Source organism: Bactrocera tryoni, chromosome 5 (genome assembly GCF_016617805.1).
Source record: "Bactrocera tryoni isolate S06 chromosome 5, CSIRO_BtryS06_freeze2, whole genome shotgun sequence".
Classification (NCBI taxonomy): Eukaryota; Metazoa; Arthropoda; class Insecta; order Diptera; family Tephritidae; genus Bactrocera; species Bactrocera tryoni.
In genome coordinates this window covers 58,522,908-58,540,864 of record NC_052503.1, presented here as the reverse complement: position 1 = coordinate 58,540,864, position 17,957 = coordinate 58,522,908, and the positions used below count along the sequence as shown (strand labels likewise).

The window sequence follows — 17,957 nt, the reverse complement described above, 5'->3', positions numbered from 1 at the left end:
ATCGAAGCGCGCGAAACACATTCTTTACAGGACAGTCGTAATAAAGTTGAATTTTCTATAGGGAATAGTATCAATTTAATAAAATATCGATAATTAAAAAACAGTAGGCTAATATCTAATAAACTATATACATATACATAAAGTAATACCACTTTTCGTTATAATTTTAAGGCTTTGTTTGGACTATTTAGCAGATGGTTTATGTGAAGTTTTGCACAAAATCAGTCAATCAGAAATAATACAGCACGGCGATCACGAATCCGTCGTGTTATTTTGGCTAAAATGAGGCGTGCTGCTTTTAATTACAGCAGTCAGATTGATTATACACTCATGCACATGATTATATACCCATACACTGAAATGATGCCCGAAATTTGTCCACAATGTGATTACGGCTCAAGGAGAAACGCCCGGGATGTGTTGTGCTAATGGCAAAGTGAGATTACCAGCATTAAAAACTCCACCCAAACGGCTTTTTTGAGTAATTTCATCAATATTATTCGAAATTTCAAATGACATTTTTTGGTGCTACAAAAATTATTATACTCTTGCAACCTGTTGGTGTTTGGCAGTGAAAAAGTTGTTGCCAAATTTGATTGAAGCTACGATCTTAACTGCTAAATCAGAAGGAGGTAGAAAGGTTTTCAATACCGCGTATCCCTATGATTTCAACTGATATGCCATTTTTATTTAAACGATTACAAACAAACAATTAAATATTTTTTTGTTTAAATAAATGAATTTCATGTTAAAATAAAATTCTTTTATTATTTCATTTTGTACGTAGCGAAGCACGTACCGTGCCGCTAGTATCTTTCTAAAAACAAAATGATTAAAGTTGTATTGAAGAGAATAATCCTGAAAGAAGAGTGTTTATTTTAGAAATTTTCAACACTGAAGTAAGTTAAATTTTAAAGAATTCAAAAAATGGTCAAAGAAGCCCCCAATTGCTTTAATCGAAAAATATTTATTGTCTATTGCTTAAATGCATTTTATAAGAACAAATACAACTTTTGTATTTGCATATATGTACATATGTATATGAACATGAACATATTTATACATATATGTAAACACATACATATGTAAAGTTAACTATGAATGCAACTTGTTATACCCTGAACAGGGTATATTAAGTTTGTCACGAAGTTTGTAACACCCAGAAGGAAAGATCGGAGACCCTATAAAGTATATATATATAAATGATCAGTATGTTGAGCTGAGTCGATTTAGCCATGTCCGTCCGCCCGTCTGTCTGTATATATACGAACTAGTCCCTCAGTTTTTAAGATATCGTTTTGAAATTTTGCAAACGTCATTTTCTCTTCAAGAAGCTGCTCATTTGTCGAAACTGCCGATATCGGACCACTATAACATATAGCTGCCATACAAACTGAACGGTCGGAATCAAGTTCTTCTCGTATGGAAAACTTTTGCATTTGACAACATCTATTCACGAAATTTGGTATGAGTTGCTCATAGAAATAATGTAATATCCGAAAAAATCATCATCAGATCGGATTACCATAGCATATATCTTCCATACAAATTGAACATATAGTTACTAAAAGAAATGCACCTGTGAAGGGTATATTAGCTTCGTTGCAGCCGTTCTTGTTTCTATTCCGCTTGAAACAACCTACAAAAGCCTGCGTATTATGCACTTATATAGTAAGTACATACATATATAAGCGTATGTACTTATACGAGTATGTAATATTTACAGATAAGCTTCGCATTTTTTTTTACCCACTGAGTTTAAAGATTAGAGAAGATGATAAGCGCTTGCGAAATAGTCGAGAAACAGTAATAAATTCGCAGCTAAAATGCGGAAGGGGTGCTGTAAATATATGTACATGCAAGCATATGGAATTTGCGCACACGTGGCATATCCCCACCCACATGTGAGGCTGGTTTAAAGAATTTCCAATATAAGAATTGGAGATTAGATGTTTTAAATTGAATGTGGAAGTTAGTAAAGCTAAATGGTTGTGATAATAGATGGTATATATAAATATACATATATATGTAGACAATAATGCCTCTCTCCCCCTTCAAATTGTTCATACATATAAACATATGTAAGTGCATACGTATATTATCTCACTTGCAAGCGCTTAATGCTGCAGCTCCTTTGCAAATCATTTACTAATTTATATTTAGTCTTTGTCGCCCTTTCGCCTCGTGTTGTTGGAAAAGCGCGTCACATGTGTCCGCAATGACGTTGATTAAGCATCAATTGCGTAAATCTCAACACGGTCACACCTCCTGCCACACCGCTCAAACCACCAAACCACAAAGCCAGCAGCAACCTTTCGCCAACGTTGCCGTAGTTTTGCTTAATCGTGCTTATCACATGCTTAATGCGCCCGCCGTGGAGCGTGAGGAGTTGGTACAAATCGCCTTCGTACCGATGACATTTCAGAATTTGTAGTAATTATCCCCCACCTGGACTCCGCTGATTTCGCTTTTGTTTTTGCTATTATTCTATGCATTTGTATGCGTGCGCAACGCAGCATGACGAATCGCCTGCAATGTTGCAACAACACACTCGCATATATGTTGTTTGTGTGCCGTTTGCTGCAACAACACGCCAGACAAATCACTTTTTGATGATAAAATTGGTCTGGTGATAATTAGGCGAGTAGCCAAATGTGTGCGCAAATAAACTTCAATGATGCTGCAGTGGATAACACACTCCAGCTCCGCACTTTAGCTCGTGCAAATCAGCTGCTTAATTGAGTTTGTAATGTTCATTGTTATTTGTTGCTGTTATCGATGGGTAAGAAGGCTTCGAGGCTTGAACACTTACAGTATCGCATTCTAAGTTCAACTCAAAAATACATTACTTCTAGAATTATAAGCCGAAAAATATAAAATTTGTAAATGAATACAATTGGCGAGGCTTCCGAAAAAAAATATACAAATATCCGCAGACAATCCCTCCCTATTCGCATCGTCATTATTGTGATGTGATGATGTTAAGCTTAAGAATTAAGGAATGACTAAGTTTGGGTGTAACCGAGAATTTTATACTCTCGTAGTTTGCAAAAGCCGGGACAACTTTCAGGTGTTAGCAAAAACCTTATAAAAAAATATATGGCGTACAAATTGCACTATTAACAGTGGTGGATTCAGATGGGGGAGAGGAGAAGTAGAGGACAGCAGAATGAAATGTATATCTAAACTCCGATATCACCCAAACCCATAGGCTAATGCTTTAGTACATTCCTGCGATCAAAGACGCCTGCGTACTAAAGAACAACGTATCACCAAAACAGCTTTATAACTTGCTTGAGCTTGTCTAGTTTTTAAATAGATTTAAGTTTTTATCCCTTATTGTTTGGCTTTAAAAAAGAGAAGATCCAATAAATACAGAAATATTGAAAAAAGGGGTTTAGTACAAATATCTAAAAGAGACCGTTTTAAAACAGCTTCAGAAGTTGCTACGGAGCTTAAAGAATTTAAGGGCTCTAATTATTTTTTCAGACGAAATCAAAATAAACCTTACAGGACCAGTTTCGGTTGTCATGGCTCGTCGCAGAGTCAAAGAACGATACAGTGATCAATGTGTTCAGAGTACTCTTAAACATCCACCATACATATATTATGGTTTGGGGAGCAATCACAAGTCAGCAACATACTCAAAAATAATAAAAACAAGTAAGGAAGGGCTAAGTTCGGGTGTCACCGAACATTTTATACTCTCGCATGATAAAGTGATAATCGAGATTTCATTATCCGTCATTTACATATTTTTCAAATACCGTATTTGTGTAAAGTTTTATTCCGCTATCATCATTGGTTCCTAATGTATGTATATATTATACAGAGAAGGCATTAGATGGAATTCAAAATAGCGTTATATTGGAAGAAGTCATGGTTGTGAACCGATTTCACCCATATTTCGTACATGTCATCAAGGTGTTAAGAAAATATTATATGTATACCGAATTTCATTGAAATCGGTGGAGTAGTTCCTGAGATATGGTTTTTGGTCCATAAGTGGGCGACGCCACGCCCCTTTTCAATTTAAAAAAAAAGCCTGGGTGCAGTTTCCTTCTGCCATTTCTTCCGTAAAATTTAGTGTTTCTGACGTTTTTTGTTAGTCGGTTAGCGCACTTTTAGTGATTTTCAACCTAACCTTTGTATGGGAGGTGGGCGTGGTTATTATCCGATTTCTTCCATTTTTGAACTGTATATGGAAATGCCTGAAGGAAACGATTCTATAGAGCTTTGTTGACATAGCTATAGTAGTTTCCGAGATATGTACAAAAAACTTAGTAGGGGGCGGGGCCACGCCCACTTTTCCAGAAAAATTGCGTCCAAATGTGTCCCGCCCTAATGCGATCCTTTGTGCCAAATTTCACTTTAATATCTTTATTTGTGGCTTAGTTATGACACTTTATAGGTTTTCGGTTTCCGCCATTTTGAGGGCGTGGCAGTAGGCCGATTTTGCCCATCTTCGAACTTAACTTTCTTATGGAGCCAAGAAATACGTGTACCAAGTTTCATCATGATATCTCAATTTTTACTCAAGTTACAGCTTGCACGAACGGACGGACGGACGGACAGACAGACATTCGGATTTCAACACTACTCGTCACCCTGATCACTTTGGTATACATAACCCTATATCTGACTCTTTTAGTTTTAGGACTTACAAACAACCGTTATGTGAACAAAACTATAATTACTCCCTTAGCAACTTTGTTGCGAGAGTATAAAAAGCTGTTTTACCCACCATCGATGCTGTAACTAAGCACAAAGAAAAAATAATTTTGGTATTTCTTATAAATAAAGTGTTTACTTTGTATAGGTTATTGCATATGAAGCTATTTTGGGGATTGAGTCTCTTCCAAGGCCTGTTCTCAACCCCATTGAGGATTTGTAGACAACTATAAAGCACAAAATTTGACGGCATAAACCAAATAACATTGAAAAACTAAACGACATTGTTAAATTTACTTGGTTTAATGAAATTTCTTTAGACTTAATTAAAAAATTTTCAAGAGCATGCCCGCTAGGCTAAAAGTGTTGTAAAAGAAAAAGGTGCCACATAAACATTATGGAACCAAATCGGGTTTTTTATGAGCGGGAGGGTATTCGGCTTGTTATTATTGTAAATTATTTTGTAGGTCATAGACACTATTGGTTTCATTACTATGCTTTTCTTCAATCTTAATTTAATTAATTCATACGTTATTTATGTATGTGATATAAACTCAACCAAGGAGGCTAAATTTTCAGGTAGAGTCTTCCATAGAAACAGAAAACACTATATTAGGAATTAGGGGCTTTAATCTGGTGGGAGGCTGCATATCATTATTATTTTGACAATGACAAAATCTGGACTGATAACATTTATGGGCAAATTCGGCATATAATTTACTAAAATAACCAAAATCGTTATATATAGTAAGTGGGAACTCTACATAATTGGTATTGCGGACTTTAAAAGTTATGGTTCAATTTGGACAACGCTTAGTCGTGAGGTGGCATTCCTTAAAATAATCATCTGCGGAAATTTGTATGCCGATGACTTCGATAGGGCTTGATTTTTATACTGTAAAGTGAAAGACTCGGATATAATTCAAAATTCTTATTTAGGGAAAGTAGTCCTGGTTGGACCAATTCCACCAATTTATGCACTGTGACATAAACAACACACCGAATTTCGTTGAAATTGCTCTAGTAGTTCCTGAGATATAGAATTTCACCTAAAGTTGGACGGTGTCACGCCCGTCTTAAAACTTAAGTGCTGTTTTAGCTGTAAAACTTAGAGCATCTGATTTTATGTGTATTTTCAACATAACCCTTATATGAGGAGTTAGCGATGATATTACTTTATTTTCGCCCACATTTTTTGGCGCCGGTAGTATAAAATACACACAAGGCACATTGGGCCTTTTTTTAAAGTCAAACCAAGTGACTGTCACCGAAATTGCTGTCTAAATTTAATTTTATTATTATTTATTATTTTATTGTTCCCTACCATATAGGAAAAAAGTAATGGCAATCCCAATGAAAAATTCTTACACTTTTAGAAAATTTAAATCAATTCGGATCATATCAAGGAAGATGCGCTACGTCATTAACACTTTCTTAATAATTGTAAACAAAGCATTATATTCCTGGATCTAACAAAGCACCAATGGTACGGATTCATGGGTTTCTAAGTGGTACCATGAATGAGAAGAACTTGTAATTGCTGAATCCGCTTAAAAGGTCTATTAAGTAAGTAAGATGGCATATAGCAGTGGTATTTTATAGCCAAATCTACGTTAAACTCTATTTTACAGTCTGTATTTTATTTAAAATCGGTTAGATATAATGACATTAAAAGTAGTTTTGAAACAACAACATATGCATCCATTTAAGAACGTGCCCAAAAGCAAAAACATCTGCGGGAGATGTGTTTCAGATGCAGCTTCATCTTACATAGTAATATAAGACATAGCTTATCGTAAGCTTGGACAAAATAAAGTAAGTACAATACTTACAAATTACTTAAAATTGCTTTTACTTACTTAATTCTGTAGATTCATTTTCAATATTCATTTTGGTGCTTACATAATGAAAACTTACCCAGACGTACGGACGCCGTTATCAATCAAAGAAGATGAAAGCCGTCACTTTCATTGCGACAGACAGAATTCTTAATTCAATCGAAACAATAGCGAATTCGCGAAAAATTAATTATTACATGCCGCAAACTGTATTTATGTAAGTAGGCCGTTCGATCCAACCACTGAGTGCTAATATCGACCGCTTCATCACTAAAGTATGGCAACTTTATTAAATGCAATTGTATAACTTGTGATCCTTGCAGCGTTCCAACGCCGAGAATCCAACGAAACTTCAAAGTGCACAAAATTCCAACATCACACATCATTATCGGCGCAAAAAGTACTGGCAAGGCAAAGGGCCATAGACATTGAAGATGAAGAAGAAATCGTACTGCCAAGAGACGGTCCGAGAATGCTCAAGAGGAATTTCTGCACATGTGACAACTAAAATTGCAATTATTAATGTGCAAAGCTGTCGCAAAGACTGTTCAGTTGCCAACAGGGGAGTGAGGATCTCCGGCAACTCGACGGCTCGAAGAGTGTGGGCAAAAAGTGCACTGAGCCATGCGTTGAGGTGACGTCGCACGATGCGACTTTTGTTACACCTTTTGTCATTCCAGACGCACGCTTCGCCCGAACCACAAGCGCTACGGTCCTTGATGCGTCGTTGCGACAGTGATGGACAACTAGTTTGAACACTACACAACAACAAAAATAGTGGTTATTGCTGTGTGTAGTATTAGTATTAGTGCTGTTGTTGTGGCGTGGCGGCTTGGCCGGCTGACATTTATGATGAGGTTCTTAGGACTGCCGAGAAAATTTAATTGAAATACCGAAAATGGTGACAAATGTCTATATGTGATCGTTTGCTGTCGTTGCACATGCGCCGCCTCATGCGCAAATTGCAAAGCAATCGACTCTCACAAAATTATGATGAAGACGTCAAAATGTCTGCGATTGTCGTCGGCAAATGTGCCGTTGATCAGAGAAACTCTTTTTGTGCCAAATGTTTTAATGCGCATTTTTATTAAAACAAAGAAGGAGAAAAAAGCTTTGATGGCCGGCTAACTTTGTATTGCCTGTTTTGGAGCAATTTTCGCAAAATTTTTTATTGACTCTGGGTTAATAAAATTGAGTTCGAACATTGATCACTCGCACAATGGTAACAGCAGCGACAAAACAGAAGCACTTTCGTGTAAAAAACCTCAAAACGAAGGTAAACAAGAAAAAACGTTATCTTCGGCTGCACCGAAGCTAATATACCCTTCACAGGTGCATTTCTTTTAGTAACTATGTGTTCAGTTTGTATGGTAGCTATATGCTATAGTTAACCGATCCGACCAATTTCTTCGGAGATTACAATGTTGCCTTAGAAAATAATCTATACCAAATTTGGTGAAGGTACATTGTCAAATGTGAAAGTTTTCCATACAAGAACTTGATTCCGATCGTTCAGTTTGTATTGTAGCTATATGCTATAGTTAACCGATTCGAACAATTTCTTCGGAGGTTACATTGTTGCCTTAGAAAATAATCTATGTCAAATTTGGTGAAGATACATTGTCAAAAGTGAAAGTTTTCCATACAAGAACTTGATTCCGATCGTTCAGTTTATATGGCAGCTATATGTTACAGTGGTCCGATATCGGCCGTTCCGACAAATGAGCAGCTTCTTGAAAAGAAAATGACGTTTGCAAAAATTCAAAAGGATATCTTAAAAACTGAGGGACTAGTTCGTATATATACAGACGGACGGACAGACCGACAGACGGACATGGCTAAATCGACTCAGCTCAACATACTGATCATTTATATATGTATATACTTTATAGGGTCTCCGACGCTTCTTTCTGGGTGTTACAAACATCGTGACAAACTTAATATACCCTGTTCAGGGTATAAAAATGCATTGAGATGTCAATTTCGTTGCAACTCTTGATCATGAGTCCCCAAAGTAACAACGAAAAAAAGCACGCGATTTTTCGACAGTGATCTTAACAGCTACATATCAAAGTCTGCAAAGAATGTGGATAAAGGTAAACACATATAAAAAGTACATACATACATATGTAACAGTTATACTTGTAGTTTACGCGCACACTTCTGAAAGTCACGTCGGGTTGGGAGCACAACGTTCGTCTGCCAGAACTCAACAATGTCATCACGTCACAATCTCAACGTTGAGACTTTGGTGATTTTTTACTGATGTTGATAATGACCATCTATATAGCCATGCTTGTTGTTGCTTGAGACTCTTGTTTTGTTTGGCGAATCACAGCAACAAAGTCATTTCATTCACCTCCCTTTGGGTTTATTTTGCGAAGAAAAGGTTCGAGCAGCTTTGGTGTGCAAGTACGCGGTGGTTTTCACACGTAGTGCTCAGCATGGGATCAGCTACCCGCAAGGTGACAAAAACACAATTATTTTATATGTAACCTATAGAAGTACAGGGTCCGGGACTAGATTAACCAACTAAAAACACCATAAATTCGGTTTGGAAAATTATTTTTATTTATTTTAAAGTATTAAATATGTGAAAATAATCATAAGTTCAACTCATATTCACTTTTGATCGATATGACCACCTTTTGCCTTAACTATGGCCTTGAGACGGTCAAAAAACGAATCGCAAGCTGCCCGAATGGGACTTGTCGGTATTTTGGCCCACTTACGGACAATGGCTTTCTTCAGGATCTCGAGACTGGTGTATTTTTTACTTAGGACCTTGCTCTCCAAAATGGCCCTGAAAGAATAATCCATTGGATTCGCATCTAGTGAATTCGAGAGCCATTGTGTGGTCGTAATGAAGTTCGGAACGTTGTTTTGCACCCATTCTTCGTTCACTCGCGCTTTGTGAGACGGTGCTGAGTTTTGTTGAAACGTCGATGGTTTGCGACCGAAATGGTTGTTTGCCCACGGCTTCAAAGCAGCCTCCAGAACACTTTCCCGATAATATGTCGCATTTATCTTGACGCCAGGCTCGATGAAAACAATTGGAGAGTGCCCATCTGCGGTGACAGCAGCCCAAACCATTATTTGTGGCGGGTGCTGCCTCCTGGTGGCCAACCGATGACTTGGATTCTCGAATGAACGGTCGGTCAAGTAAACCTTATCGTTTTGAGAATTTACGATGCTTCGCTCTCTCAATTCTTACTTGTTGCTGCTTCGGTGTGATATCATGAGCCTTTTGGAACTTGTAAGGCTTGACCTTGAGCTCATTTTTCAATATGCGTCGGATGCTGCGGTCAAATATTTTCAGTTCTTTACGCAATTGATAGGCACTTCGTCGTGGATTTCGCTCAAGTCGTTTCTTACTTTCCGAACCATCTCACGTGACGTTGCAGTCTTTTGATGACCACCTCCATGGCGTTTTGCGATGCTACCAGTATCATTGTAACGAGTTATAGTGCGATAAACAAAAACTTTATTCACATTAAAGTGTTTGAGCTCACGAACAATTGCTGGATGTGATTTTCCGGCTAAATATAAAGCAATGACACTATTACGTTTGAATTCCATCGCTGATCACTTTTTTTTTGCTGATTCCAGTGCGACAGCTGCGGTAACGGTCTGAAGTTGGTTACAATTTCGAGTGCCGGACCTGTAAATATAAGGAGGAAAGCCAAATTAAGTATATACATTAAAGTTAAGTTCAATTTAAAAGTGTTTAACTCTGTCTGTGAATATTGCTTTTTTATACTCTCGCAACAAAGTTGCTAAGGAGAGTAATATAGTTTTGTTCACATAACGGTTGTTTGTAAGTCCTAAAACTAAAAGAGTCAGATATAGGGTTATATATACCAAAGTGATCAGGGTGACGAGTAGTGTTGAAATCCGGATGTCTGTTTGTCCGTCCGTCCGTGCAAGCAGTAACTTGAGTAAAAATTCAGATATCATGATGAAAACCGAAAACCTATAAAGTGTCATAACTAAGCCATAAATAAAGATATTAAAGTGAAATTTGGCACAAAGGATCGCATTAAGGAGGGGCATATTTGGACGTAATTTTTTTGGAAACTACTATAGCTATGTCAACCAAACTCTATAGAGTCGTTTTCTTCAGGCATTTCCATATACAGTTCAAAAATGGAAGAATTGGGATAATAACCACGCCCACCTCCCATACAAAGGTTATGTTGAAAATCACTAAAAGTGCGTTAACCGACTAACAAAAAACGTCAGAATCACTAAATTTTACGGAAGAAATGGCAGAAGGAAACTGCACCCAGGTTTTTTGTAAAAATTGAAAATTGATAATGGGTGTGGCGTCGCCCACTTATGGACCAAAAACCATACCTCAGGAACTACTCAACCGATTTAAATTCGGTAGATAATATTTTCTTAACACCCTGATGACATGTACGAAATATTTCACCCATATTTATATTATTTTGAATTCCATTTGATGCCTATATACTATATATATGTACATAAGGAACCAATGATGATAGCGGAATAAAACTTTATACAAATACGGTATTTGAAAAATATGTAAATGACGGATAATGAAATCTCGATTATCACTTTATCATGCGAGAGTATAAAATGTTCGGTGATACCCGAACTTAGCCCTTCCTTACTTGTTATACATTGTAAATAAAAACGCAATATATGTAATTATATTTTGTCGTCTTCAAAGTAATTTCCACCAGAAACACTTTTCAAAAGCACTTTTTGAGATGGCCTTCAGCGAATTTTGTTGTATATTTTCGAACGATTGAAAAGGGGTTCCACGGAGCGGCAATTTCAATTTTGGGAAGAAGAAAAAATAACACCGAGCCAAATCTGGTGAATACGGTGGTTGATCCATAGTATTCATTACATTTTTGGCTTTTTGGCCATAAATAGTAATTTCACAAATCCGGCCGTTTTCGACGGATTTTCTAACGCAAACGTCACAATACAGTGTTTGGAACTGTTCAGTAGTAGTATCTACATACGAATTCTTGTCTCAATATGTAGCGTTGGATCCAACATGGCTCCACTCAGCAGTCAAATCGAAACGCAATGAACCAAATCTCAGAAAACGCAACAGGCAAGTATCAAATATATACCGTCTATATTTTGGGATAAGCATAGAATAATTTCCTTTAACTGTCTTGAAAAGTTGCAAAAACACCCAACAGCGGCTACTACATAACTTAGTCAGAACTTTTGAAGCAATTTAAAAAATTCAATTAAATATTACAACAAGACAAAGTGCCTGATGTTCGAATCAACGGAGCGTATTCTCCCGAGATGCTCTTTTGCAACTCTTGTCATGTATTCATGTTCGATGAAAAGGTAACCGTCAACTATGAAACTGATATATTTCGAAGCAAAATGTAACTCAGACTATAAAATAAGTTGGGAGTCCGCTATAATCGGTGTATCAGCTTCAATGGCATCTTTGTGGATCATTTACAACCAAAAAAACAAGAAAAAAAACAATTTGGAGAAAGCAATTTATATCGAGTTAGTATTTCTATCCTCTGGAGGTATACATGGAACCATTTCTCTAAAAATTAGGTTAAAATACACAATAAGAAAATTATATATATTTAAAAGAAAGTTATTTCATTTTTTTTTCTTTTTTGTTCGAAGAAGCCCTATGATATATGTTTAAGGGTACATACTACTGTGATCAAATTGAAAGGTGAATTTTTTATTTATACTTCGCGTGTTTTTCGAATCGGTAAATTTCGAATTTTTTCTGTAAGTTGTTACTACTGTTAGAAACATCTATGCTAAATTTCATTTCAAAATATTCATTAGTATTTGAGATTCGCATAGTTTTATGATGCTCTAAAATTAATTCTTCGATTTTTACTATGTCTGAATTTATTGAACAAAGAAGTGCGATAATGCACCATCTCATACTGCATTGGTTATTCGTGATCATTTCGCCTCATTTTCAGCTAATAAATTAAAATTTATTGTATGAATCGCGATATTAAAGTTAGATATTATCAATAAATAAAATCAATCTCGAGCAATAACTACATCAAAATAACGGTGTAAAACATAAATCCACACACTGAATACTAAGATTTAGTTTTTATGATTGAATAATTTTGTAAACATAAAGTATAAATTGAACTGCAAGTGAAAAAGCTATTACCAACTGCATGAACAATTGGAAACATGATAACTTAAGAAGGTAAATTTAAAAGCTTCGCAAAAGACTAGACCTCAAATGAAGTAAGTTAACTTTTAAATATCATAAAGGGTGATTCATTTCAACACACAACAGGCACTTTAAGTTTAGTGAGGAATTTTTATTATCATTCGAAACAACATTCTTTGACATTTATTTTTTGAATATTTTTCTTCTTCTTCTTTACTGGTGTAGAAAACGCTTACCCGGTTTTAGCCGAGTTAACAACAGCACGCCAGTCGTTTCTTCTTTTCGCAAGGTGGCACCAATTGGAGATTCCAAGCGAAGTCAGGTGCTTCTGCACCTGGTCTTTCCAATGGAGTGTATGTCTTCCTTTTTCTCTGGTCCCCCCGGTGAGTCGTGTTTTTGTCCATTCCTAGCCAGTGTAACCATGTTCCTAGCCAGTGTAACCGCTGTCTTTTCGCTGAACTATGTCAATGTCGCCGTTTGGTACACCCTGTCAAGAAAGTATCGGAAATTCTTCATTTAAATCTCTCGCTTATATAGAAGGCAGGTAACTTTTTTTCTAGGTTGGAAAACTGTTCATAATTATGATGCCAAAAATTAGCGCGATTATGTCAGTCGGCCACAGTAGTGTATGTTGAATTTTACAATGACCGAAAATATTAATCAACGTATTTGAGTTATTGTACAAGTATTATCATTGTCAATGAATTGTTGACTCAACAAATATCATTGAGCAAGCACCGTATTCACCTGATATGACCCCCTGTGACTTTTTCTTATTCTCCACACTGAAATATCCACTTCGGGGAACACACTTCGACTCAATTGAAGACATCAAAAAAATCGACGCGAGAGCTGAAGGCCATCCCGGAAAATGCATACAAAAATGTTTTGACGATTGGAAGAAGCATTGGATGTCGCTTTAATGTTACTTTGAAGGCGATAGACGAAATTTGGATGATGATTGAAAATTTTTCGTTTTATCGATACTTTTTTGACAGGGTGTATATCTCATACAGCTCATCGTTCCATCGAATGCGATATTGGCCGTGGCAAACGCGCAAAGGACCATAAAAAAATCGCAGAACTTTTCTCTCAAAAACTCGTAAAGTCGACTTATCATATGTTGTTATCATCCATGTCTCTGCGCCATATAGCAGGACGGGAATAATGAGTGACTTACAGCGTTTTGTTTTTGTTCGTCGAGAGAGGACTTTACGTTTCAATTGCCTACTTAGTCCGAAGTAGCACCTGTTGGCAAGAGTTATTCTGCGCTGGATTTCGAGTCTGGCATTGTTGTTGGTGTTAATGCTGGTTCCAGGATAAACGAATTTGTGTATATTTTTTTTAAGTTATGACTGTCAACAGTGACGTGAGTGCCAAGTCGCGAGTGCGACGACTGTTTGTTTGATGACAGGAGATATTTCGTCTTGCCCTCGTTCACCACCAAACCCATTTGCTTTGCTGCCTTATCCATTCTGGAGAAAGCAGAATTAACGGCGCGGTGTCATCGGCCGCGGGTACGTCTCACTCTATGCATTGAGTGAAATTTTCGATGACTCGTTCGAGCAATTCTACTGGTAACTGGCCAATGACACGCGTGGTGTTTGCTACAAGGCCTGAATCGAAGTTGGATTATCCGAATAGACTTAACATATTCGCACAAAAAAATTCTAACGGTGTGATATCACATGATCTTGGCGGCCAATTGACCGGCACAAAACGTGTAATTATCTGATCACTGATGTGTTCTCTCAATAAATTCATTCATGCGATTTGGGAAGTGGCGCCGTGCTTCTGGATGAAATCGAAGCTCTTCGTCCAAATTGTACTTGTTTACATACCCATTGAACCAGAAATGAGCCTCATCGCTGAATAAAATTTGGATCCAAAACGTCGGATCTTCTTGGAACTTTTCAAGAGCCCAAAGAGCAAAGCGATATCGCTTGGGAAGATCGAGCGGCTTTAGTTCTTGCACAAGCTGTATTTTGTACGCTTTAAATTTAAGATCTTGACGTAAAATGCCCCAAGTCGTTCCATACGTCAGCCTGAGTTGCTGCGACTCTTTACGATCCCTGTGTACACTCTCAACTGTTGCTGCTATATTTTCTTCATTCTATTCGGTCGAATATTATCCAATAATGAATGCTGGGTCTCAAGATGCGCGATGGTGTTGGTAATAAAATGCTCAGTAGGCCGATTATGTTGGCCATTAGATGAGCGAAGCGTGCGAAACACATTCTTTACAGAACGCGAATTTTCATAATAAAGTTAAACAATTTGTAAATGTTTTTTAGGCATAAGTCTTTTCAAGATGAAATGCCAATCAATACTGAAAAAACAACTTGATAGCTTAACACGAGTCAGGCATGATCTGATCAAAAATTAAATCTGACAAAATAAATATAAAGTAAAAAATTGTTTTATTTCTAATCCGTGTTAAATCAAAATCTTGTTAAAACAGAATTAAGAATTCAAGAAAAAATATGAAATTCATGAAAGATTTCGGTTCTGTGAAATTACGAATTATATGTATAGAGAGGAATATATTCCTATGAATGTGCAAATATAATATACACTTTATGTATAATAAATTCGTATAATCTTAGTTTCGCAGCCATTATTAGTTACCCATGCCTTCAAAACCCCACTCTAAAGAAAATATTTAGACAATTTTTAATATTCCTTAAACGCTACCCCACATCTAGTAAATAAATATAAGTTAACACAACACTTGTTACTCAAGTAAGTTCGTGTCACCGAATTCACCAGAAAGTGCATGGTCAGCGTCTGCACTACCTGTTGTGCAGAATAAGATTCTTCTTCTTCTTAATTGGCGTAGAAACCGCTTAAGCGATTATAGCCGAGTTAACAACAGCGCGCCAGTCGTTTCTTCTTTTCGCTACGTGGCGCCAATTGCATATTCCAAGCGAAGCTGCAGGTCCTTCTCCACTTGGTCCTTTCAACGGAGTGGAGGTCTTCCTCTTCCTCTGCTTCCGGCGGGTACTGCGTCGAATACTTTCAGAGCTAGAGAGTGTTTTCGTCCATCCGGACAAACATGACTCTAGCCAGCGTAGCCATGCTGTCTTTTAATTCGCTGAACTATGTCGATGTCGTCGTATATCTCGTACAGCTCATCGTTCCATCGAATGCGGTATTCGCCGTGGCTAACACGCAAAGGACCATAAATCTTTCGCAGAACTTTTCTCTCGAAAACTCGCAGCTTCGACTCATCCGTTGTTGACATCGCCCAAGACTCTGCACCATACAGCAGGACGGGAATTATGAGTGACTTATAGAGTTTGGTTTTTGTTTGTCGAGGGAGGACTTTGCTTCTCAATTGACTACACAGTCCGAAGTAGCACCTGTTGGCAAGAGTTATTCTGCGTTGGATTTCTAGGCTGACATTGTTGGTGGTGGTTACGCTGGTTCCAAGATAGACGAAATTATACACGACTTCATAGTTATGATTTTCAACAGTGACGTGAGTGCCAGGTCGCGGGCGCGACGACTGTTTGTTTGATGACAGGAGATATTTCGTCTTGCCCTCGTTCACTGCTAGACCCATTTGTTTTGCTTCCTTGTCCAGTCTGGAGAAAGCAGAACTAACGGCGCGGGTGTTAAGGCCGATGATATCAATATCGATTCTCCTTTCACGGGTCTTTTCCAAGATTTGGCGCATGGTGAATATCTGGTCGGTTGTTGATTTGCCAGGTCTAAAGCCACACTGATAAGGTCCAATCAGCTTGTTGACGGTGGGCTTTAATCTTTCACACAATACGCTCAATAGAACCTCATGCTCGATGTTGAGGAGACTTATCCCACGGTAGTTGGCGCAGATTGTGGGGTCTCCTTTTTTATGGATTGGGCATAGAACACTTAAATTCCAATCGTTGGGCATGCTTTCGTCCGACCATATTTTACAAAGAAGCTGATGCATGCACCTTATCAGTTCTCTCCCTGCAGTTCTCTCCCTGCCGCTTTGTTGTTCTTCAGGCGGGCAATTGCTATTCGAACTTCTTCATGGTCGGGTAATGGAACGTCTGCTCCATCGTCATCGATTGGGGAATCGGGTTCTCCTTCTCCTGGCGTTGTGCGTTCACTGCCATCAGCAGGCTGGAGAAGTGTTCCCTCCATAATTTAAGTATGCTCTGGGCATCAGTGACTAGATCACCTTTGGGGGTTCTACAAGAGTACGCTCCGGTCTTGAAACCTTCCGTAAGCCGCCGCATTTTTTCGTAGAATTTTCGAGTATTACCCCTGTCGGCCAGTTTATCAAGCTCTTCGTACTCACGCATTTCAGCCTCTTTCTTCTTCTGTCTACAAATGCGTCTCGCTTCCCTTTTCAACTCTCGGTATCTATCCCATCCCGCACGTGTAGTGGTCGATCGTTGCGTTGCGAGGTAGGCAGCCTGTTTTCTCTCCGCTGCGACACGGCACTCCTCGTCGTACCAGCTGTTCTTTTGCACTTTCCGAAAACCAATGGTTTCGGTTGCAGCTGTACGTAAGGAGTTTGAAATTCCGTCCCACAGTTCCCTTATACCGAGTTGTTGACGAGAGCTCTCAGAGAGCAGGAGTGCAAGCCGAGTAGAAAATCGTTCGGCTGCCTGTTGTGATCGCAGCTTCTCGACGTTGAACCTTCCTTGTGTTTGGTGGCGCGCGTTTTTTGCTGCACAGAGGCGGGTGCGAATCTTGGCTGCAAAAAGATAGTGGTCCGAGTCGATGTTAGGACCTCGGAGCGCACGCACATCTAAAACACTGGAGACGTGTCTTCCGTCTATCACAACATGATCGATCTGGTTGGTAGTTTTTCGATCCGGAGACAGCCAGGTAGCTTGATGAATCTTTTTATGCTGGAATCTAGTACTACAGGTAACCATATTTCGGGCCCCTGCGAAGTCAATCAGCCTCAACCCATTAAGGGATGTTTCGTCGTGGAGGCTGAATTTACCGACCGTAGTGCCAAAGACACCTTCTTTGCCCACCTTGACGTTAAAGTCGCCAAGCACGATTTTGACATAGTGGCGGGGGCAGCCTTCATAAGTGTGCTCCAAGCACTCATAAAGGCATCTTTGGTCACATCGTCCTTCTCTTCCGTCGGGGCGTGGGCGCAGATCAGCGATATGTTGAAGATCCTCGCTTTGATGCGGATTGTGGCTAGACGTTCATTCACCGGAGTGAATGATAGTACTCGGCGACGGAGTCTCTCTCCCACCACGAATCCTACACCAAGCTTGCGCTCCTTTATATGGCCACTGTAGTAAATTTCACAAGGACCTACTCGT

The 17,957-nt window shown here is 38.4% G+C and overlaps 1 protein-coding gene across 2 annotated transcripts in view; it reads left to right on the top strand.

Annotated features, from left to right (window-relative positions):
* The first annotated feature begins 6,361 nt into the window (after positions 1-6,361).
* LOC120779097 (probable fatty acid-binding protein) overlaps positions 6,362-17,957 on the top strand; it is a 28,667-nt gene continuing 17,071 nt past the window's right edge. Inside the window, exons 1-3 of one of the 2 annotated variants that reach the window (XM_040111263.1) lie at positions 6,362-6,486; positions 8,402-8,595; positions 8,658-8,974. The gene's annotated coding sequence lies outside the window, so the exon portion shown is untranslated. Of the gene's footprint in view, positions 6,487-8,401; positions 8,606-8,657; positions 8,975-17,957 lie in introns of both variants that reach the window. The other variant, XM_040111264.1, reaches the window with a different exon arrangement.